At 39.2% G+C, this 24315-nt stretch overlaps 1 protein-coding gene across 7 annotated transcripts in view; it reads right to left on the bottom strand.

Annotated features, from left to right (window-relative positions):
* LZTS2 (leucine zipper tumor suppressor 2) overlaps positions 1-24315 on the bottom strand; it is a 72972-nt gene that overhangs the window by 33381 nt on the left and 15276 nt on the right. For 5 of the 7 annotated variants that reach the window (XM_058187553.1, XM_058187559.1, XM_058187560.1 and 2 more), the window contains exon 2: positions 3913-3981. The gene's annotated coding sequence lies outside the window, so the exon portion shown is untranslated. Of the gene's footprint in view, positions 1-3912; positions 3982-19611; positions 19797-24315 lie in introns of all 7 variants that reach the window. The other 2 variants (XM_058187555.1, XM_058187554.1) reach the window with 1 other exon arrangement.

Genomic DNA, 24315 nt, shown 5'->3' with positions numbered 1-24315 from the left:
TTACTTTGCTAATTAAGGTCCCTTGCATAAAATTTATTCTTGAACTTAGTCAAGATCTATTGTTCTATATTACATGTATCAGCCTTATAACCAACTGTAACTTTATCTGCCTTCCCACATATCACCAATTTTAAAAAGTTTAACTGACAGTCAATAAAACAAAGTAAAAAAATATTCTATTTTCCTTGATCTTTTTATGGCTTAATTTCAGAACACAGTCCTGATCACGATGCTGAAAGTGTATATTTAGCGAAAGTTCATTTTATGATCAAAGTCCTCCACATCATAATTATATTAGGTCTGCTTCTCTCATCAGTAAAAAGCAGTTAGAAATCAACACCTTTATATTACATATATTTCACACAGTATACTATCTTTTCCAAATCATCTGCAGTAATTTAAAATCAAGTAATTAGTTGTGACTTTTAATTTTTTCATTAAATATGTTTATTCTTTTTTTAATTGTTGCTGTTTTTGTGCCTTCAAGTCAGAGTTGATTTCTGACAAGTGCCTGGACTAGTTCCTGCAATTTTCTTGGGAAGATATTTTGAAGTGGTTTGCCATTGCCACCTTCTTTAGAGCTGAGAGACAGTGACTGGCCCAAAGTCACCTAAATGGCTTTGTGCCTTAAGTGTGACTAGATCTCATGATTGCAAGTTGGTGTCTTAATCATAACACCCAACTGGCTTTCTTATTCTGCCTTTCAGTCCAATTAAGGTTCTAACAAAATGATTTACAGGAAGAAAATACATATAATATTAACATAATACATAAAGACTGACACAATGCAATGAACAAGTAACACTGAAAAAAAAACATTTTAAACCAGGAGAAATCATTCCATGTTGTTAAAAGCAGAGGAAATGCACAACCCCCAGGAAAAAACCCCCATTAATTTCTCATGCATGCTGAAAAATACTTTCTAGAGTAAAATTTCATCTGATTATTTTTTTACATATAATAATGGTGGACAGCCTTTTGTAACAGGAAATTAAATTATTTTTGAAAAATTAAAAATAATTTTTCAACAACTAAGTGCTGCTGTGAGCATTACAATGATGAAACTGGAAGGGATTATGCTATTTTCCCCCCCCTCCCATTGCAGTGTATGTGTGTGTGTGTTTAAAAGTAAATAAGTACATTTAACCTATTGAAAACTTGGAGCACCTATTTTACTGCTTCTTTGATCAAAAATACAGGAAATTGTCTCACTTTTATTTAGCAGTTTCCTGCTGAATTTTAAGCTACAAATAATGAGTTACAGTAACTGTCAGTAAAAAACTTGCAATAAAATATATTGTAAAATGCCAGCTGTCTACTGTAGAGTCTGCAAAAAACTGAATTTTGTCACAATGTTTAGTCCAACATGATAAAGCATCTGTTTATAGCTTCCCTCCAGTTTAATGATCTGTAAAGGAAAGCTCCAATATATTTGTGGAACATTCCCCAGAAACAACATTCTACTAATTTCAATTATGTGAGGCAGTTTGTGTTTATAGACACAATATATAGAAAGCATATATTAACATCTTCCATGGGACTACTAAGTATACACATTAAACATGCGCAAAACGTGAGACATAAGTGGAAACGTGGTTCAATCAACATACAGCTTGCTACCTCTCTCTCACAGTCTCATTTCTCCATAAATAAAATGGAAGTGCCCGCATCTGACTTCACTAGACTTTTATAGGAATGAATGAGTTCTGAGATCCCAAATGGTAAAAATATTTTTTAAACCTCCTATGTATGTGTCTTATTTTGGTTCAATAAATGTTTAAAAAGCTTACTGATTTTAAGAAGACCTCAAATTCTCTCCTCTTGCTTCAGTGTTAGAAGAAAAATCACTCATGGTATACATAGTTTATCCTTGAAAATTAAAAATGTGGTTTTGTGGAGGGAGAAGGAGGAAGAAAGCAGGAGGAGGAAGTTTTCAATATTTTTTATTATCACAAGAAACTCAGAAGAACCTGATGTTAAAAGAAAACATCTCCAGCTCACTTAGTTCAGGATGCCATCTTACACCTGATCAGTAGTGGGTTTCAAATCCCATTAATTCGCTCGTGGACGCATATGACGCTTCTGCGCATGTGCAGAGATGTCCGGGTGGGTGGGTGGAGCCTCCTGCTGCCGCCGCTGCCAGTTCGCCTGATTTGGGGCAAACCGGTAGCAACCCACCACTGCACCTGATCATTCCATTTCATTCTGTCTAAGTCATTGCCGTGTCCTGTCATATCCAGCAACAAGCTCTACCCAGCTTTTATACCTTTCTCTACCACAGGCAGTTTGTTCCAGTTGTGCCAGGCTTTTAGCATGCAGGTTAGGATGACTGCACATTGTGAACAATTGCAATGGCAGCACTGTTGTCACAAAACAGAGACCCTAATGCAAGAAGCTACCTGCTCTTGTACTGACATTTGCAGACTATGCAGATGGTGAATGTCCCATTCCTCAAGTTTTGCTGAATCTTTCTGTATACTGTAGTGTATACCTTCACTCCAAAGAATCTGCTTTTAAAATTCCCTGACAGCTTTTTCTCTTTCAACCACAAGAGGGCAGCATTAAATTGCATATTTTCATAGGTATGTGTGTTTGATTACACACTGCCTGGTCAACACAAGATTTGTTTGAAACTTTGGCACTTTATGTCAAATAATATTAATACGTACATCTCTAATATTTTAGAAATGACAACAGATGGCAGAAATCTTTTGGGTAAAGTATTTTTCCCATTGGGGCATTTTTATTTAAGCATCCCTTTGACATAAAAGGGGAAATAGGACTTAGAATGCATAGTATAAATGTTTTAAGTAGGACACAGACAAGGCTGGCTAATTTCAAATAGTAAGCAGGGTTGGATCTGGTTAATACTTACATGGAAGACTAAAGGGAAAAAAAACCTGGGGCTATAACCTAGACTGAGAAGTTAAAAACCAACCTGGAAAAAGGCAATGGAAAAACACTTACACTGTTACTAAGAAAACAAATCCAGATATTCTTTGGACATCAAGTTCAACACAAAGTTATTATTAAGCCCTTGAAGGTATGAGCTGAATACTTAATTTTTTATTTATTTATTTATTTATTTATTTATTTATTTATCAAATTTTTATACCGCCCTTCTCCCGAAGGACTCAGGGCGGTGTACAGCCTAAATAAAACACAATATATATACAATTAAAATCAAAATTTAAAATAAAACATATTACAAAAAGGCCAATGTTTAAAAATTTAAATTTTAAATTTTAAAAATTTAAAACCCCACAACAATAAAACCCAATTAAAATGTTAAAAAACCATTATGCCAGTCCAGCTTGAATAAATAAGTATGTTTTTAGCTCACGGCGAAAGGTCCGTCAATGTTTGCTGGCAATACATTTTTCCTTAACCTTCCCCAATTTAAACAACTGCACAAATTAGTTTATCCTTGTTTATGATCTAAATCATTGTCACATGGCTTAGCCTGGTTCACAGAAATGAAAATGGTTCCTTCTGTCATTTCTGATATCTATTTAAATGTCTGTCAACTGTCAACACTTCCTTTATTCCATTCCTTTGAGCTAAAATAACCATTTCCTCTTTCTGTATGTGATTGATCCTCCATATCTTTTGTCTTCTTGGAACTTGTTTCTAAACCCTTTACATTTTTTCAATATATTTTTTTTAATTGCAAGAAGTTGAAGCATTTAGGGGTTTGGAAATCTTTGGTATCAAACTAAGCATGCAGCAAGTCCTTGTTACATAAAGAACTATATCAAACATGATTTTAATTAATATGCAAAAGTCTGACTCCCACGCTTCCCCAATTTTATGATTGCTGGATGTGCTGTATTACAGTTGCCATAATTTCCTGGCAGCATCACTGATTAGGCTGATTAGAATTCATTCTGATATGGTTAATTTAGGTGTTACCTTCTGTTCATCAACTACAGACAGGCAAGAAGAATCCACTGGCCTTCAATGATGTGAAAAGGGAGCCTCCTGCAAATAAAAGAGAGAGAGTAAAACACAGTTAAACACTCTTTAGAAGTTAAGCTTTTTGATTTTGCATATAATACACGGTTACAGTATATTGTAATACTATTTTCTAAAATGGTAGGAGAACATTTCAAGTGATTTATCGGCAGCAAAATATTTAAGAAGTGGTTTTTCAAATAATTTTGCCACTTTACTGTCTTCCAAAAGTGTTGGATTATAGTTTCCAACATTCCCAATCCAAGTAGCAACATGTGACAATTTTTAATTGTTCTGAGCTTACTAAAAATAAATTTCATCAAACGGAAATGATGGTAAAAAAGGGAAGAACAGAACCTCTTTAATTCTGTTTTTGTCTTGGTTTCATCGCCTACTTTTTGGAATGCAGCTTTACCCCTTACCGACTTGTCATTTGAACGAATTATTAATTTTTGTGCCTCTGCGATAAAATAATTTACAAAATGATTTGATGAAAACCATATTCCTGGTTCAATCAGAGTTCCCTCTTTACTCATCAACATATGCTGAAAGCATGAGGAAAAGGCAGGTCTTTCACAGCTCTCTAAGTTGCTTGATTGCAAGAATGAAAAGACACTGAAAGAATTTTAAATCAATTGGCATGAACTGGGACTGAGTTTGCATCCTGTGACATCATATTAATCTCTGTCTCATCTTAGAAAGCAGTCATGTGTCTCTCTTTTGCTTAAATTTGGAATCTGGGAAAGAAGCAAGGAAGCAAATCAGGCATGAAGAAAGGTTTTTTCTAGATGTAATAATTCACGGTGCTGGTGTTAAAGGCCTGCATAGCATAACATCAGGTTTGTTGAGTGAAAACCTTTTCCCAAGAACATCTGCCTGCCCCACACATTCTCACAGGGAAGACATGCTCCAGGTTCTTTCTTTTAAATCTTGTCATCTTTTGGGACTTAGGATGCCTACCTTCTCTGTGATTCTCCCTGCTCTCTGGAATTATCTTTCCTCACCCCCATATACAACAGGCCGGAATTCTTCTCACATGTAGGAAAGCTGTGAAGACTTAGCTCTGTTTATAATGAATTGTGAAAATAACCTTGAGAAAAAGAAGAAAGAGGGGAAGACAGGCTCCTCTTGTTCCTCAAGATTATTCTCACAGGCACTGGGGTCAGTTATGTGGGAGTGCCCCTGGTGGTCGTTCTACTCTGTGTTTGGTCGCCATTTTACATTTTGTATTTTATATACATATATATATATATATACACACACACACACATATATACATACACACACATATATATACACATATATGTATGTGTATGTATACACACACACACACACACACACACATATATATATATATATATACATACATACATACATACATACACACACAATATAATTTCTTGTTAGATGACTTTCGGTTTTGTTTTGTTTTTATTTTGGATTTATTGCATGTTAACCATCCCAAGTCACACCCTCTGACTTGCAAAGCCTTATAAATCGTGAAATAAATAAGAAATAAAATAAATACTGAGGAAGTTTAGCTTGATACCACAATAGTTGCAAGTGAATGAGTTAATGGGGGATTCACATTTGCTAGAGCTGCCTAAGCAGAGACTGAAAGTCACTGGAAAATCAACAGCTCTTTGGTTTTTCGATGTTTCTGAGTCCCCTGGAGCTGTTGGCCATCATCTGCATCAATACAGATGGTTTTAAGACTGGCTCACAGAGAAGATAAGATATGTCCACAGCTCAGCCTTTTGATGGATAATGGCTGTAATAAAGTTGAAATCAAAACCTGTACCTCCTTTAAGAAAGAAAGCCTGCCCGCCCATCCTGCTTCAGACTTCGGCATTTATGTCGACTTTTATGTTTGCTGTTTATAAATAAGCTCAGCCCTCCAACCCCTTCTGTGCCTGGAGCAGCAATGTGATTGGCCCACCAGGGTGCCTGGAAATTCACTGAACAATCTTGCTCCATAATAGATATTTTTGGGTGGATGGGGAGAGAGAAAGTGAGCGAGAAACAAGGGCGAGGCCATTCTTGAAAAGCAGAAACACCCTTCAATGAATGTAAGTGGAATTCAAGACGCAAGTGTCTCCAAATCTTAATATCTCACATACCTAGGAGGCAAAATGAATTGACAAGTTTCAGCCAGGTCAATTTCATAGGGCTGGTGAGAGCATCAAATATAAAATACTTCATACTCTAAAAAAGTCATAGGAATTATGAAGACTCCCCAAACACTTTAGCACTTAATTCAGATTTTTCAATTCTACTAAGAAAAAAATACCATCTCTTCCTCTTCTTATTTCATTTCAATATGTACAATTTTGTTTATATTTTTTGTAGTAAATCATAGAATAGTCTGAAGGGCTAAGGCTTGTTTTTTAGCTTATATGGATGTCTGTGTGTGATCTTTCTTAGCCTGAGGGCCAGTTTTATTTATACAACACATTTTACCTCTTAAAACAGGAGTTTCCAACTTGGCAACTTTAAGACTTATGGACTTCAACTCCCAGAATTCCTCAGCCAGCATAGTATAGCTGGCTGACGAATTCTGGGAGTTGGAATCCACAAATCTTAAAAAGTCTTAAAGTTGCCAAATTTGCAGATCCCTGCCTTAAAACATTCACACACATCTCAAAAAGCAATCAGATATGCACATTTTGGCTCAGCCACTTTGGGAGCTCTGAGGGAAGCAAACAAGCCCGGGAGCTGCCTACCTGAGCATCTGTCTAAGATCTACCCTGCAAGCTATAATATTTTAAAACATTTTAAAGGAGCAAGTCACAAACGAACCACTTTTGGACACATACCAAGCAGACAAACTTTTTATTAGTTTGCAGACCAGTGCAGCAAAGTGATCTAATACACTTTTGGAGCATTTCGAATTTTTGAAGTCACCTTTCTTAAATATTTAAAACACCACATTTATTGGAACTTAGGCATCATCTAATGCAGGTCTAGACTGATCTTAAATAAAAAATACTTTAGCTGACCACAAAAGAGTTCCTTATTATTTATAAATAGGAGATTCTGCTTTCAGACAGCCCAATCACATGCTCATGTAATCAAAAATTTCAAGCTTCTACAGCCCCAAATTCATGACAGACTCCAAATAACTGCTTAGTTTGCCAAAATAGGAAATACTTCGAGCTGAAGTACTGCTGTCAGCTCATACATGTTTCTGCCTATTTCTAACAAATGTTCAACCTCAAGGCCACTTTTGAAAGTCCGCTTTAGAAGAATTTCTCCCCCTCATATTTTAATTAAACTTAAAAGGTGACTTGCATGCTGTCCAACTTCCCTAACTCTTGCACCAACATACAAAATTTCGTATTTGTAAATTCAGCCTTTCTCAATCCACAGCTGATGGTGGAATACTTTTTACAACATCTGAGTTGTGTTAATATTTTTATTGTTCCAGTTCTAATTAATTAATATATACTTCCACAATACTATTTTTCTCTTTAACATCCCACAATAACCCTCCTTTCATCAAGATGGGGAAGACAAAATGTCTGTAAAGTTGGTATGGTATGGTATCTATAACTAGAATTTTTGGTAACTTCCAAGTACAGCAGGCTCCAAATTTCCAAATTAAATAATTTGGAAATTTGGAGCCTGCTGTACTTGGAAGTTACCAAAAATTCCAGTTATAGATACCATACCAACTTTATTTCCTTGCATTTTCCGTGTTTATTTTCTTTCAATTTTTAATTAAATCAGACTACCCCTCCCCAAAAACTATAAAAGAAGATAGAAAATTCAAAGCTTCAATACCCTAAAAACTGACATAAAATAATAAAACAGATATTTTTAAGACAGAGACCGCAGGTCAGTTAAGCACTAGTCTCCCAACCCTCAGTCAGGAACCAAGATAATGTTTAGCTATATATCTCAAGTTGGCATGTAGATGAAATACAAAGTATTGATGGCATCTTATGTTTCTGAGAAGAAATATGATACAAATGCATCAATAACCATTAGAGAAATAACAAATAGTAAAATAATCCAAACATTTTAACTGAACAACTTTCCTGTGGACTTTGTTTCTGAGCAGGCCTTAGAAAAGTGAGGTCCACAGAAAAGGTGTGACTTTGAACAGGTCACTCATGCACTGATTACTTTGTGTTTTGGCTCCACGATGCATTCAATTACAGCTCTTCCTTGAAGGTTATATAAACCTAAAATAACTCAAAATGGGAGAGAACAGCTAGTGCTTTCCCGGCCTCTCTTTCTAGTTAAATATTCCAAATCATTTCATACAGCTATTTATATATAGCGTCTGGCCAATGGTCAAGGCAGTTTATAATAGATATAATGTACATGCATTAAGACCATCCTCAAATAAACAGTCAAAACCAAATAAAATGAGTCTTATCCGAAAACAAATCTACCCATTATCCACCCACATGATTGTTAAGTGAGACATCAGGTGACAGACTTACAACCTCACTTCTCTGGCAGCCATTTAACAACCCATCATGTGACTGCAGATTTACAAGTTCCACTTTCTCCACGGTCATTAAACAAAACATCACATGGCCCAGATTTCCAATTTTACTACTGGCTTCTCCATTGGGTCTGCTTGTTAGACGCCTGCAAATGGTGTTTATGTGATCACAGAGATGTTACGTACTGTCTAGGACAGGTTGTAAAACTACTTTTTCTGTAATTCTAAGTTTAATCAGCTGCTAAACAAGGCAGTCTTTAACAAGGACTATCTGTAGGATAATGACAATATTATCATAATCAGGGCTTTACAGTGCAGAAAGACATACACCTAGCACACTGACTGAAATTCAGCAAAAGCTTCCCTGGCCAGGGCCTTCATTTGCAGCTCCAATAGAAGGCAAAAAAAAAAAAAATTACAGGCATTCATTTAAGAGAAAAGTGACCACAACCAAAGCCACATTCAGTATTAACTATCTAAATTACCAAGAAGCAACGTCTCTGTCTTGCTAGGTTTTAATCATAATTAATCTATAATTATGGATTTCTATAAAGGCATTATTGTTTGCAGTGTTATTTTTAATGTATTCATCAGAAAAGATAATAAAAGCAAAACTACAAACATAATCTGCAACACAGAATTTGTCTTTATACAGCAGCCATGTGCTTATTCTTCTGTGTAATTAATGTTATCTTTAATATGGATTTTTATCACATTATCCCAGAACAAACATTAAACTAACCAGCTTCTAATTTTCTGGAGCCCCTCATGAGCCCCCTAAAAATGTTGATGTTACACTAGCTATTTTCATTTTTTTAAAAATAGTGATTTTATTAAAAATTACAATTGCGAAGATAAAAACTAATACAGGTCAAAAAGAAGAAAAATAGAAGGTGCATGAGAAAAAAATAGAAAAAGATCCAAAAAAATATAGCAAAGAAAAATATATAAAAAATGACTTTTCCCCTCATCACAAGTATAAACCAATTTTAATAAATTGTCACATTCTCTTAAGATATAACAAATGATCATTTCTCCCCATATCCATTTCTTATCTATAAACAAATCCTTAAAATGTCATCATTTCTCAGCCCTGATCAGCAGGGTTATCAGACAAAAATGTTTTTCTAAGTATATCATTTGAAGGATATTTTGGATTGTTGTCTTGCTGAAATAAACCAATCTATTTTCAATTTCAACTTCTTTCCTAACTGTGGGATATTAGCCTGGACGACCAAGAAAACTTTACCGGAACTGCTCCAATAGCTGGTTGGTTCTGAACATTACAAACCAATGGATCACTGCAAACAGCTAGTTGAAAAGTTTAGCTGACACTGGAGCAATTGTCCACAGGTGCACAGTGTAGCAATGTTTATATAATAGTGAAATGCATGATAGAATTGTGAAAAAGAAATCTTCTCTCCAACTTCATCACAGAAGTTCTGATCTCATATACAAAAAGAAAATCTTGATAAGTCTGAAACATTTTGGAGCATATGACCTATAAAACAAAAATTGAACTGTTCAACCACAACTACACAAGATACATTTGGAGAAAACAGGATGAAGCATTTGAAGAAACGGCTTGCCAACTATTAAGCACGGGGGTGGTTCTATTAAGCTTTAAGGTTGTGTGGCAGCCAGTGGCACAGGAAATATTGTGTGGGTGGAAAAAAGAAAGGGTTCAACTAAATATCAGGATATCCTAGAAGCTAATGTCCAAGTCACTAAAGAAGTGGAAGCTAAAGAGAAGCTATTTAATCAACAGAGAAAGGAAGGAAGGAAGGAAGGAAGGAAGGAAGGAAGGAAGGAAGGAAGGAAGGAAGGAAGGAAGGAAGGAAGGACCTACTAAATATGCGTGGTAAATAGAGGCACCTATTTACCTATTTTAAGGGGTTTTTAAGGGGAGGGAGGGGTCTAGGCCTAGGGGGAGACCCACCAGGGATTAGGGGAGGGATAGGGCCAGATCCTGCTAAGGCTTACCGATTAAAAACTGCAGGTCCAGAGGTGAAGATTAAGGTGGGTGCTCAGTTACATGAGGGCTTTGCTATCAGCCCTGTAGGTGGGAGGGGCAGATATGGCGGAAGCGGGGGACCATATCATGTTCGGGGAATGCGGGAACGTTATCTGAGAACGATCCCGCACTCCGATCCCTCTGACTTCGCCTGTTCCCCGAGTGGCCGGGATCCTCAGAGTCTGGACCTTCGGCTGATGTTGTGCAATGCCAGGTCCATCTTGAATAAAGCCCCCCACATTTCCGACCTTATTCAAGACGGGGGGGCGGACCTGATGGGCATTTCGGAGACCTGGTTGGGCACGGAAGGGGGGGCACCCCTTGTCGAAATGTGCCCACCAGGCTTCCGTGCATTTCATCAACCGAGGGCCCAGGGTAGGGGTTGTGGGGTGGCGGTTGTTATTAATGAGGTTCTGAGACCGAGGGAGGTCACTGTACCATAGATAGCTGGCTGTGAATCCCTCTGTGTGAAGTGGGGTCATGGGATACAGGTGGGTTTGCTGCTCACGTACCTGGCTCCTTGCGGCGTGACAGCTGCCCTGCCCGAGCTGTTGGAGGTGATAGCCGGGGTGGCGGTTGATACCCCCAGACTTATGGTCATGGGGGATTTCAACCTGCCATCGACCGGTGAAGCATCTGTTGCAGCTCGGGAGTTCATGGCTTCCATGACGGCCTTGGACCTGACCCAAGTAGTTGATGGTCCCACGCACACAGGGGGAAACACACTGGACTTGATTTTTGTCTCTGGATAGTGGCTAAATGATCTTGAATTAGGGGATTTAGTGATTCAACCCTTGACATGGTCGGATCATTTTCTCCTTCGGCTGGACTTTCGAACTGCCAACCCACACCGCAGGGAGATGGAACCGACTCGTTGGTTCCGTCCCAGGCGCCTGATGGACCCAGAGAGGTTTCTGACGGAGCTTGGGCCAATTCCTGAGGACCTAGCCCACGGCTCGGCCGAGGAACTGGTCGCCGCCTGGGAACAGGCGGCGGCAGGGGCCTTAGTCCGGGTCGTGCCTTTGTGGCCTCTGACCCGACGTCGATCTCGACCAGCCCCTTGGTATTCTGAGGGGCTGAGAGAGATGAAAAGCCGGAAAAGATGCCTAGAGAGCGGCTGGTCCTCCAGGCCTGAATCTGATTGAACACTAGTTAGGTCCTATATTCAGACCTATATAGTGGCGATAAGAACAGCGAAACGGGAATATTTAGCCGCTCTTATTGCATCGGCAGATAATCGCCCAGCTGCTCTGTTTAGGGTGATTCGCTCCCTTCTTGTTCAGGGAGCTAGGGATGATCCCTTGCAGGGACGGGCTGAGGACTTTGGAAAATATCTGCACGATAAAGTTGCTCAGATCCGGGACGGACTGGACGCAGTTTGGGTAGATCCGGGCGGGACGACAGAGGCAGATCTTGGAGATATTGTCTGGGATGGGTTTGATATTGTGGTTCCTGAGGACATGGACAGGATACTGAGGAGGCTGAACGCAACCACATGTTTGTTGGACCCGTGTCCCTCCTGGTTGGTGCTGGCCACACAGGAGGTTACACAAGGTTGGCTCCAGGGAATTGTGAATGCTTCTTTGATGGAGGATGTCTTCCCTACCATCTTGAAAGAAGCAGTGGTGAGGCCCCTCCTCAAGAAGCCTTCCCTGGACCCAACTGGTTTAGCAAATTATCGTCCAGTCTCCAACCTTCGCTTTGTGGCAAAGGTTGTTGAGAGTGTGGTGGCGGATCAGCTTCCTCGGTACCTGGAGGAAACTGTCTATCTAGACCCGTGCCAGTCCGGTTTCCGGCCTGGGTACAGCACGGAGACGGCGTTGGCACACTGGTTGATGATCTCTGGAGGGCCCGGGACAGGGGTTGTTCCTCTGCCCTGGTCCTGTTAGATCTTTCAGCAGCTTTTGATACCATCGACCATGGTATCCTGCTGTGACGGCTGGAGGGGTTAGGAGTGGGGGGCACCGTTTTCCGGTGGTTCTCCTCCTTCCTCTCTGACCGATCACAGACGGTGTTGGCAGGGGGGCAGAGATCGGCCACGAGGCGCCTCTTATGTGGGGTGCCGCAGGGGTCGGTTCTCTCGCCCCTCTTGTTCAACATCTATATGAAGCCGCTGGGTGAGATCATCCGTGGTTTTGGGGTGAGGTGTCATCTGTACGCTGACGATACGCAGCTGTACATTTCCACCCCAAACCACCCCAGTGAAGCCGTCAAAGTGATGTCCCAGTGCCTGGAGGCCGTATGGGTCTGGATGGGGAAAAACAGGCTCCAGCCCAACCCAGCCAAGACTGAGTGGCTATGGATGCCGGCATCCTGGTATAATCAGCTGAGGCCATCGCTGACTGAGGGGGGTGAATCTTTGGCCCCCACGGAGAAGGTTCGTAATCTAGGCGTCCTTCTGGATGCACAGCTGTCATTAGAAGAACATATGACAGTCATCGCCAGAGGAGCTTTTTATCAGGTACGCCTGATACGCCAGTTACGTCCCTTCTTGGACCGGGATTCCCTGTGCACAGTCACTCACGCCCTTGTCACTTCCCGCCTGGATTACTGCAATGCTCTCTACATGGGGCTCCCCTTGAAGAATACCCGGAGGCTCCAGCTGGTCCAGAATGCAGCTGCGTGGGTGATTGAGGGAGCGACTTGAAGCTCCCATATAACACCTATCCTGCGCAGGCTGCACTGGCTGCCGGTTGCCTTCCAGGTGCAATTCAAGGTGTTGGTTCTCCCCTTGGCTTAGGACCGGGTTACTTACGGGACCGCCTCCTGCTACCGGTGGCCTCCCATCGACCAGTGCGCTCCCACAGAGAGGGCCTCCTCAGGGTGCCGTTGGACAGACAATGTCGACTGGTGACTCCCAGGGGGAGGGCCTTCTCTGTGGGGGCTCCAGCCCTCTGGAACAAGCTACCCCCAGGGATATGCCAACTCCCTGACCTCCGGGCCTTCCGGCGTGAGTTGAAAACTTTTTTATTCCATCATGCAGGACTGGCCTAATAGTTTTAATGGGGATTTTAATAGTTTTTAGTATATTCAGCCTATCTAAATTATTCTTTTAAATGTGTTTTTAATTTTTGTATTTATTGTTCCTAGTTGGCTGTAAACCGCCCTGAGTCCTTCGGGAGAAGGGCAGTATAGAAATTGAATAAACATTAAACAACATTAAACATTAAACCTAGTCATGCCTTGTTATTTTGAAGCCAATGACAATAGTTGTGGATGCTTCATCAAAGATTTAAAGATGCAGTGAGCACAAACAGCTATAAGAATATTTCTAAGTTAGAATAGTTCTGCAAGGAAGAGTAAGGAAAAGATTCCAAAAGCAAGACTAGAGAGACTCTTAGGGTATAGGAAATGCTTGAAAGCTGTTACCTCTGCCAAAGGAGGTATTCAGGGATGTGCATTTCTTTGTATCTGCTATATTTTTTCCTTATTTTGACTCTTAAACAACTGTATTTTGTATACAGCAATCTTATTCTAGCATATGCTCACTCTTAGTTTTGTTTTAGTTTTATCATTGTTATTTTTTTTTCAAAATAGTAGTTTGCAGTATTTTTGTATTTCGGCTTTTTATGTTTGTTTTGATCATATATATTACCTGAATCTGCTGCCAATGGGACAGCCTACAAATGTTAAAATAAAATATAAATATGTATTAAAATTTGTAGAGAGATTTATTTATGCCCTGCAGAGAATCTATCACCTTCTATTCATTTTGAAATTTATTAAGTATACAAATTTGATCAAGGTGCCTAAACTCTGGCAAATACTGTCTATGCAAAAACTGGAATGCTGTATAATCTTTCATAGCAATCCTTCTTTAAGGTTTTACCCGGAAAGTTAAAATTTTCACTATTAGCATAATGTGCTGTCTTCCTGCTGTTGCTACATTCTCCAGTTTAATTCATTTGTTACTATAGTGAGTCTTTATCAGATGGATAAATATATTTCCTCCACTGATATTCTCCTTATGATTGTAATACTAGGTTTTTGGACACACCTCTTAAATTTCCCTCCCAGACAGCTGCTTCTGTGGAATCCACTTTGGATTGAAGTCCCCAAGGCAAAGTAATCACAGATTCCACTTTATGCAAAGATCATAATGATCAGAACACACAATATTGCAGAAGCTGATATAAAAGATGGTTAGCCTCAAAAGAAACCCAATTCTTTTTTTCAAAGCTACTAATGGAAGCTGCCTGAATTCTTAAAAAACAATAAGCAAAGATAAGACCTCTTGGTTTCACATTGTTTCAATTTGCCAAGCAAAAAAAAAAAGTCAAGTAAATCTACAACTGCTTTCTTTCCATCTCATTTTTCAGATATATTGGGACAACCTCAAGAATTCTCAGCTAGCAAAAAATTGAGGAAGGATGATTTACATGATTTTTAGGCAAAGCATGGAAGAGCAAGTTGTACTCATATTTTCCTGTATAATATGGGTAGTCCTTGACTTATGACCACACTTGAGCCCAAAATCTCTAGGTTGTTGTAACTTTGAATGGTCACTAAATGAACTGTTGTGACTCGATGACTGCCTGTAATCTGAGAATACTTTAGGACAGGGGTCTCCAACCTTGGTCCCTTTAAGACTTGTGGATTTCAACTCCCAGAGTTCCTCAGCCAGCAAAGCCAGCAAAGTTGAACTCCACAAGTCTTAAAGGGACCAAGGTTGGAGACCCTTGCTTTAAGACAGTGGTTCTCAGCCTTTGGTTCGTGAATCCCTGGGGGGCCGCGATGTCATCACAGGGGGTACACAAAAGCTTGAAGAAATGTTATGATTGAAACCTTGAGTTAAGTCTTGGGGGTCTCTAGCCATGGTCCATTGGCACAAAAAGTATTTAAAGAGGGTCCATGGTGAAAAAAAGATTGAGAACCACTGCTTTAAGGGGGGAAAGGTGAAAATCCTTCTTATTCAGGAAAACAAATTGTGTGCATTTCAGAATGAAAGAGGAAAAAACAAAATATGAAGTTCTTTCCTCTCAACACTTCTCCTTTAAAGATAAAAGTTGGCTATATTGAATAAAGGTGACATACAGTTTACACAATATCAGCTTCTCTGATTGCATTTTGATTTCTATGCCAAATGTTAGGTAATTATATGAACCCATGGACAGCATGGGTTATTTTAGCATCTGTTTTTATTTTAGCATTTCAGTAGCTTATAAATATACTCTATTTTTCCTACTTCTCTACTCTACTTTATCCTATTGATCTTTAAAACTCTGTTTATGTTCTAATAAGTTTAATCAGATAGATTTTAACAAAGTTCTATTATTATATTATGTTGCTTGCCTATTGCTCTTATATTCCACAGTCGTTATTTGTCAGCAAAATACCCATTTTAAAATTCCAAGCCAGCTCAACTCTGACTAGGTGCTGATATTTACCTCCCTGTGATTGCTTTGATACAGGGGTGAAATGTAAAATTTGTTACTACAGTTCTGTGGGCGTGGCTTGGTGGGTCGGTGGGGTAATGTGACTGGGTGGGTGGCCAACTTTTTTTTTTTATTTTTAAAAGCATTTTTTCCTACAACCTCTTTGGCTGAAGAAAAAATGCTTTTAAAAGGCTCCTCTGATGATTCCAGCTGAGTTGCCTGATTGTCAGAACCTTTTAAAAGCATTTTTACAGCCTCTTCTGCCAAAGTGGTTGTAAAAAAAATGCTTTTAAAGGTTCTGACAATCCCAGCAGAGCCACACGATCATCAGAGGCTTTTTTTTACTTTTAAAAGCATTTTTTTGGCTGAAGAAAAAATGCTTTTAAAAGTAAAAATACAAAACTTCTGATGATCATGCGGCTCAGTTGGGCATGGGCGGGGGTGGGGAAGGCAGGGATTTTTGCTACCGGTTCTCCAAACCACCCGCCTCCATCACTACCGGGTCGAGTTATCTGGTCCAAACTGGGAGCATTTCACCCCGCTTTGATATTTTTAAAAGATGTGGTATTACTTTGATGGTAAAGTTGAAATATTTGAGAGAGATGCTTTAGACTCCCTTGTCTGTTTGTTTTTTGGTGAATGGTTAACACTGTTCTCACACAGGCCTTCCTGCAGGCTGAATGGTTCGCCTGTATCAGATAGTGAAGAGTTAACTTTTCCCATGCTTTAGCTATATGACTGGCACATGATAGATTCCATCCTGTCATATGCAGCTTGATATGTTCTGAGTGGGGTGTTCTACATCTGGAGCTTATTTTTATTGTTGAATTCTTTTTAGAAAGAAGGACAGTGCTGAATAAACAAAGGTCTGAAGCTAATTGGTTAGACAGGAATGGTACTCTGACAAAAACTTGCTAAGGTTCTCCATACCCAAAAAGATGATTTTAATTACTCAAAAATCATCACCTCCCTGCCCACAATTTCATTTTTCTCTTGCAATACTTTTCCTATTGTCATTGTGCCAAATACAGGTAGTCCTCGACTTACATCCATTCATTTAGTGACCATTCAAAGTTACAACAGTATTGAAAAAAGTCACTAATGACCATTTTCGCACTTAAAACCATTGCAGCATCTCCTGGTCATGTGATCAAAATTTGCCCGCTTGGCAACTGGCATGTACTTTTGACGGTTGAAGGGTCCCAGGGTCATGGGATCACCTTTTGCGAACGTCTGACAAGCAAAGTCCATTTGGAAGCCAGATTCACTTAACAACCGTGTTACTAACTTAACAGCTGGAGTGATTCACTTAGGAACTGTGGCAAGAAAGGTCGTAAAATGGGGCAAAACTCACTTAAAAATGTTTCACTTAACAAGAGAAATTTTGGCCTCAACTGTGGTTGTAAGTCAAGGACTGTCTGTATCCCTGCATTGTAAAGTTTTGTAACTTGCTGTGCATGCGGTAAGAAATATTTTAATACCATAGTGAGATTGACATGTATAGCTAAAAATCCAAAGCAATTCCCAAGAGAGTTTATATATCAAACTAAAGTTCAATGAAACGTATGTGCCATTTCCCAAATTAGAAAGGCATGGCTGCCGGTTAATATTTTTCTAACCAGGTGCTTCTCAGATTTGTTGGGCTATGCTCAGGGCTGAAATCTACTTACCTTCCCTACCGGTTCGGAAATGCACATGTCACGCATCACGTGCACGCTCTGTGCATGCACAAACCCTTCCGCCCATGCGCAGAAGGTAAAAAAACAGGTTACTTCTTGGTTAAAACTAGGAAGTAACAATGACTAGGAGGGTGGGCGGAGCCTCGCACTGCTGTCGCTACCGGTTCTCCAAACCACCCGCCGCTATCGAACTGGTCTGAACCGGTAGCATTTCACCCCTGGCTACACTGTAATACTGTCTGGAAGATAATGGGAGTTTACAGTTATGGCAGATTATGGGGAACTTGTATCATAGAAGACATTAGACTAGGGCAGGAGTCTGCAAACTTGGCTCTTTTAAGACTTGTGGACTTCAACTCCCAGAGCTCCTCAGCCAGCTTTACTTTGTGATTTAGGCCAGGGGTCTCCAACCTTTGCAACTTTGGCAACTTTACAACTTGTGGACTTCAACTCCCAGAATCCCTCAGCCAGCCTGATTTAAGCCATAGTATCAAAATCTCTTGAAAAGGAAATTTTTTTAAAAAAAAATAATTGCTGCAAGTATATAAGCAAGCCAAAGACCCCACACAGTCACATAACCATGACTGTGGCCACCTTCAGGAGATGATTCCAATCTAAACTCTTTTGTTGGGCAATCTCTGCAAACTGAAGTTTTATCTTGCAGCCCCTGCATTAAATAAACTGCAACAAAGCAAGTGGAACAAAACTAAAGCTACTTTCACAGTACAAAAATATGGGGGAGGCATGGAATTGTAGCACAGCAGAGCTTCTGTTGGGACATGCTCAGAGTCCATGAAAGGGCAGGATTGTTTCCATGACAAGAATGCATGATACAGCCAGCTTCTCTACAGGAGCCAACTGTTTCTTCCCAAAACACTGGAATACTCTTCCTTTCTGTTCCTTTTTCTTTCTTTTTAAATGGTTTTTTTTTTGTTCTTTTACAACACAACAATGCAGACGATAAAAAATAAAATCAATTGCTTCAACAAGTGTCCTCGATAAATGGATGATGGAAATGTTCACCCAGCATTTCAAAAGAAACTAAATTGTGTCATATCACAGGTGAGATCAAATTGCATTTACAAAAACTATAGTGGAAAAAATGCAGCACAAGTCAGATAAATAACTAAAACGGGACATGAAAAGTGAATGTGGTTATGATGCAATTACATTCTTTTCTAATTTTCATTCTTTTTTAAACAACCGTAAGCTTTGTATTAATTTGCATAACGTAGTTTTTTTAGTGCATTTGTTTTCTTTTACCAGAAGAGGATATTGTAGTGTTTGAGAGTGATTTACAGTAAAACAGACATGAGAAGACTCAAGCGTGCTGAATCTTTTGTGTAAGTTCCAAGAACAAAGACATCCATAGTGCAAACCAGTTCAAATACTGGTTTGAACTGTGGGCCAATGGGGCGGGGGCGGGGGTGAAATTCAGCAGGTTCTTACAGGTTCTGGAGAACCTGTAGCAGAAATTTTGAGTAGTTCAGAGAATCGGCAAATATCACCTCTGGCTGGCCCCAGAGTGGGGTGAGAATGGAGATTTTGCAATATCCTTCCCCCAGAAGTGGGAAGGGAATGGGGATTTTGCAATATCCTTCCCCTGCCACACCCACCAAGCCACGCCCACAAAACCGGTAGTAAAAAAATTTGAATTCCACCACTGGGTATGGGGGTTGGAGAAGCCAATTAGTTATTATTTCCTGTGAGCCACACAATAATGGGAAATCTAAATCTAACCAAAGCAACAATTCTAAATCGTTTTAAGTGAGAAAAAGCAGATCTGTAATTGTTTAACAAGTTGGAGACAAAGCCTTACCAATCTACTGCTGATCATTCAGCCCTGAATAAAAGATTTCAATCTAGGTTTAGCCCATTCCAACTAAACACAATGCTTCCAGCCTCCTGCATCATGGAGATAAGCAGTCGGTTGCAGACTCCGACTTCAAGTTCAAGATGTCCCAGCTCACTACTGTGGTTCATCAACACTCCTGTCCCACTGACAAGAAAACATCCCATGCAAAACAACAGAGAGGATAGGAAAGCCGTGTTCAGCGGGCCTCCCACATGTGCACCAGTTGGGCCTGTTCTGGAAAAAATTCAGCCTGCAAGGAAAGCACGCCCTTCTCTCACCGCATTGATCTGAAGATCATCGAGTTACTGGTAATATCATCTCGGTATAGGAATGACGTAGATGCCCTTTGTGACCACAGCCAGAAAACAGCAGCAATTTCCCCTGAGGAGAGTTTGGAGCAGAGGAAGGGTCTGTAGACTTGTTGCTTCCAGGAAGGCGCATTCTTCTGCTTCAAGTTCTGAGTCTGGAATTTTTTTAAAATAAAACAGAGATGCGGAAACAAGTCCTTTTGGCAGGCAAACATACTGCCAGATGGAGTGGGAGGAGATGGAACATTTCTGCACAAGTCCTAGCCCTTTGCCAGTCAGCCAGCAAGATTTAGAATCTTAGATTTCAGTATCTCTACTAGCAAGTGCTAAACATCAAAGGCAGCTCCTTATGTTACTCCCGATACTTAGTGTAATATTTTGTTTCTCTCAAAGTGGACATTCCCTCAAAGAAGCCACCTGACTCCTAAAAGCCTGACTCAATAAGAAAAGCAACCTTCATGCCCCTAGCAAAATAAAAATAAGGCACGTGCATCGGTTGGTATGCACAAGTAAAGATCAGTTGAGCAGTCCCATATTCTCTTTGCTAAAAAAAAAAAAAGTTTAACAAAGTTACGGTATCTCTTAATTGCAATGCTCCTCACTCTCCTGACTCAAAAGAAATTATAGGACAACTCCGTGAAATCCATTCTCTGTGTGAAGATGATACTGGAGACCTGAGATATTTCTGTTAGAAATATACAGCTGGGCAAATGGGAAACAAGCAGACATGTAAGTGCCAGTAAAATTTGAAACAGAAGCAAACCTGCACTCCAAGACACTAAAATTTGGCTTCTGCGATCACAATAGCTACAGTAAACCAGCCCAATTTCAGACATCATCTACCTACTGGTAGCATTTTTCTCATCTAATTCCTACAGTAAGATACAATACAAATACTAGCCAAAGATCCTGTGAACTTGTCTTTTCTATTTTGACTCAGAACAACCACAAGCAGCTTAACTGCCCAGTGGTCATATTAAAAATATGTATATATTACAGTAGATGTTACCTCCAGGAAGACCATGTACTCTAGAGAACCTTCTGCATAATATCTTATGTGGTAAATAGTGGTTATTCAACAGCGAAGAAAAATACATTTTGTACATTCTCAGAACTAAGTTCATTATATTATTACATTTGCCAAAGCTCAGCATGGAATGTTTCTTGGGTTAAATCTTCACTGTGGATTTGCCAAATTTTCCTACGGCCTGTTTTATATCATTGTTTACCCCAATCCGGTGTCCTCCAGATGTATAAATCTTTAGTATCCAAAGGCCAGGTTGGCTAGGAGTTCTGGGAACTGAAGTCCAACACATCTGGCTGCTATCAGATTGAGGAATGCTATTTAAACTTTTAACTAAAGCTAAAAGCCTTGGAACCTGAACTCAGAGCTTCATATGCTTGCCAGCTGAAAATTGAGAAAAAAAATTCTTTACTGTCGTCTTTATTACAACCATTGTAGAATTGTTAGCATCTCGTCCTATTCTATACCACAAAGTTAGATGCCAAAGAGCTTCTAAAACTTCTACATATGCGTTTCTTATACAGGAACATTTTTATGCTGCACTGAAAGTGGCTTCTGAGGGTCCCTTAAGATGCCGTTCTGATTTTTATCTATTCTATTTTTATATGATAAGACATGACATAACATGACATGACATGACATACCATCGATGCAAATGGCATTAAGTAACAGGAGACAGCCTCCCTGCAGAAAGGAACTCATAATCTAAAAGTCAACAAGACCTCAACAAAGGAGCAGGAGAGACATGGAGGCAGCAAGAAACAGAAGGAAAATAATTGGTGATGCCAGAAGAATGGCTCCTACTGTTATCAATTGTACAGCTATTTCATCGTTTTCTCCTTCATAGACTTTTAGAAGAATGAAAAGGGATTAAAATAACAATAGGAGAAAAGAGTTACAAATGAGAAACAATGTCATCGGGAGCCTTTTGTATGTTTACAAATGAAGGACCACAGTAGAGTTCTTGATGTTCTGTCATCGTGGTTCTTTGCTTGCAGATGCTTTGTTACCTGACTAGGTAACAAGTCCTACAACCACGTTTGGGCTGTTGTTGATAAGCTTCCCCCCCCCTTTTCTTTGAGTTCTCTGTACTTTATACTAAAAGACACATTCCCTGGGAGTCATTTGTGCTCCTTATTTTATATATTAGCCTCTGAGTTAAAACTGTTGTGTCAAAACCAACGCTTCTTACTGAGGTTTCTCTATCATTCATTTCAATCAAGTATCAGAAATTGTGCTATTTATTAAAAAAAATGTAAGTAGTTGGATGGAGCATATAAAAATCATGGAACTCTATGTAAGGAAATAAGTAATATGCAAGACCCTTTCATTTAAAATGCCATCTGGCCAAGATGGGAGCTTTTCAGTGTATTTTACTTTGACCTAATAATGGGGTGTCAAGATATAAAGAGAAGTGAGAAGTAAACACAGAGCATGTGTTTTTTCTCATGGAAGAAGGTTAGATCCAAATCTAATGAGCATAGCTAGTTATAATTTCTGTAATGTACTGAGGACAAGTAGTTATCTATTTCCTTGGGGTGGGTGATCATTTTGCCTGGTTATGAGTTCAAAGACATATTCTTCTGCCTTGTTTATATAATAAAACGTCTTTGTCTCTGTCTGGAGTTTTCTCATTTGTAGGAAATAATGGTATTGACGTGTTCCCTGTTCCTCATTTTTTTTGAGAAATAGATTATATAATATACTCTGCTTAGGACTGCCTGAAATTCCTATGAATATTTCAACTATTGCAAAACGCTGCATTCAGAAATAGCAAAATAAATGCCAGAGGGATAGTGGTCCAAATATTCTGCAGTAGGAAAGGGATCTTTGCAAAGGTAAAGAAGAAATATGGATGGGCATGGAGAAAAAAACAAGGTAGGGGGGGAAAAAAAACCAGAAAGAAAATAGAACAACCTCCAGGGGAAGTAATTTTGCATCTGGTATGAAAAAGTATGCACGTGGAATTTTACAAGAGGAAGAATGAAAAATGATGCTTGTGGAATAATCAAGTGAAAGAGGCTGCGGATTAGGGAAATGTGCAAATGTGAGAATGTTTGCTGCATATTTATTTTAAGACTCACACTAAATTAAGAATTATACAGACAATTGTATGACTCCATCCAAATGATAGTGTAATGGTTAGATCAGGAAACGGAAGTAGGAAAGGTTACTCTACTACTTAATGAATAGATGAACTAGCCTGGCTTTTCTCACAAAATCAAATGCAGGTCAAGTAATTAAGACTTGATATGTATATACAGTATATGTACTGTATGTTTATATCCTTAAGAGTTCATGTAGTCTCGCTAAAGTTTTTGTTGATTCCAGTTAAAATTTGACAACTCCATTTCAGAGAAACATTATCTTTTCTTAAGTATTTCACTATGTATGCTTTCAGTTTATATTTTGATCACATTTTGGGTTATGTTACTCAGTTGCTCATTTTAAGTGTTAAACCCAATTTGGTGAAATCAGTATCTTAGCTTCACAGAGTATACACTGGTGGTATGGATTGTCTCTTAGTATGTTTATGCTATTTTTTCAATTGAGCATGAGTTGAATGCAAAGTAAGCAATACTTTTTACATACTTTAGGGTGAGCCCTTCTGGTCACTTAGATCTTCCTAAGTGCATGCACACGCATATAGACACACACTCAATAAAAAGCATTTTTCCTTATTTATGGACTATTTATAGACTATCTAGTGATAATCAATTTCCTCCCATGTTTGCTACCTTCAAGGCAATCATATATTTCCATATGTTGCATAATCCTTGAAGAGATAAACAGCCCCCACCTAGAATTGTTATCGTTTTCTGGCTTAACTTCTAAGATGTAAAACCTATGTCTGGGTTTTATTAGCTCAGCTGGCAGGTAGATGCTCATTTCTTTAAAACGTCATAAAAACAAAAACCAAATTCCTCAGTGTCAAAATTCAATATGGCAAAAAAAAGCTTAACTAGATAGTCTATAAATAAGGAAAAATGCTTTTTATTGAGTGTGTGTCTGTAAGCATGTGCATGCACTTAGGAAGATCTAACTACAATTCGGTGATCTAAGAAGTGCAGACCAGGCCCAATGGGCCGTCTCTTCAGAAGGCAGGTCTTATTTCCTAGCAGTGTTTTTTCCCCCTGCTAAGTGGAATTATTAATAGTAAGCCAGGCATGCTTTGCAAGGCTTCATGCTGCAAGAAAAAAAAATGAAGAACTTTCCAAGTATTAAAAGCATCCAGGATGTTGAAATCAACAACAGACATGATAGGAATTCCCTCCAATTTTGCTAGAAGAGGAATTATATTTATACGACTTTTCAGTAATCCATCCTTTTTCAAGAGGAATGTGGCATGGTAATAAAAAACAAAGGCAACTGCTTCATACTTAGTCAAATATAAACTTTCATACCATCAACATTGACCAGTACTGGCTCTCTAAGCTTTCTAGCTGTGAGTTTATAGTTCTGCCTGGAGTTGCTCAATAATTAACCTGCAACTTTCTGTGTTCAGTGATGTCCCAAGAGCCCACTTCAATGAGATGTTAGTACAGCTACCATTCCGTAGCTTTCATCAGATTTCGCCTTTCACAAATTGCACAACAATAAACTTTGTCATCCTGCAAGCTTTTTTGTAACCAATCGTCCAATTATAGTGG

This window comes from Ahaetulla prasina, chromosome 6, assembly GCF_028640845.1.
Source record: "Ahaetulla prasina isolate Xishuangbanna chromosome 6, ASM2864084v1, whole genome shotgun sequence".
Classification (NCBI taxonomy): Eukaryota; Metazoa; Chordata; class Lepidosauria; order Squamata; family Colubridae; genus Ahaetulla; species Ahaetulla prasina.
Note: the sequence above shows the minus strand (reverse complement) of the source record. Positions and strands in the feature narration are given on the sequence as shown.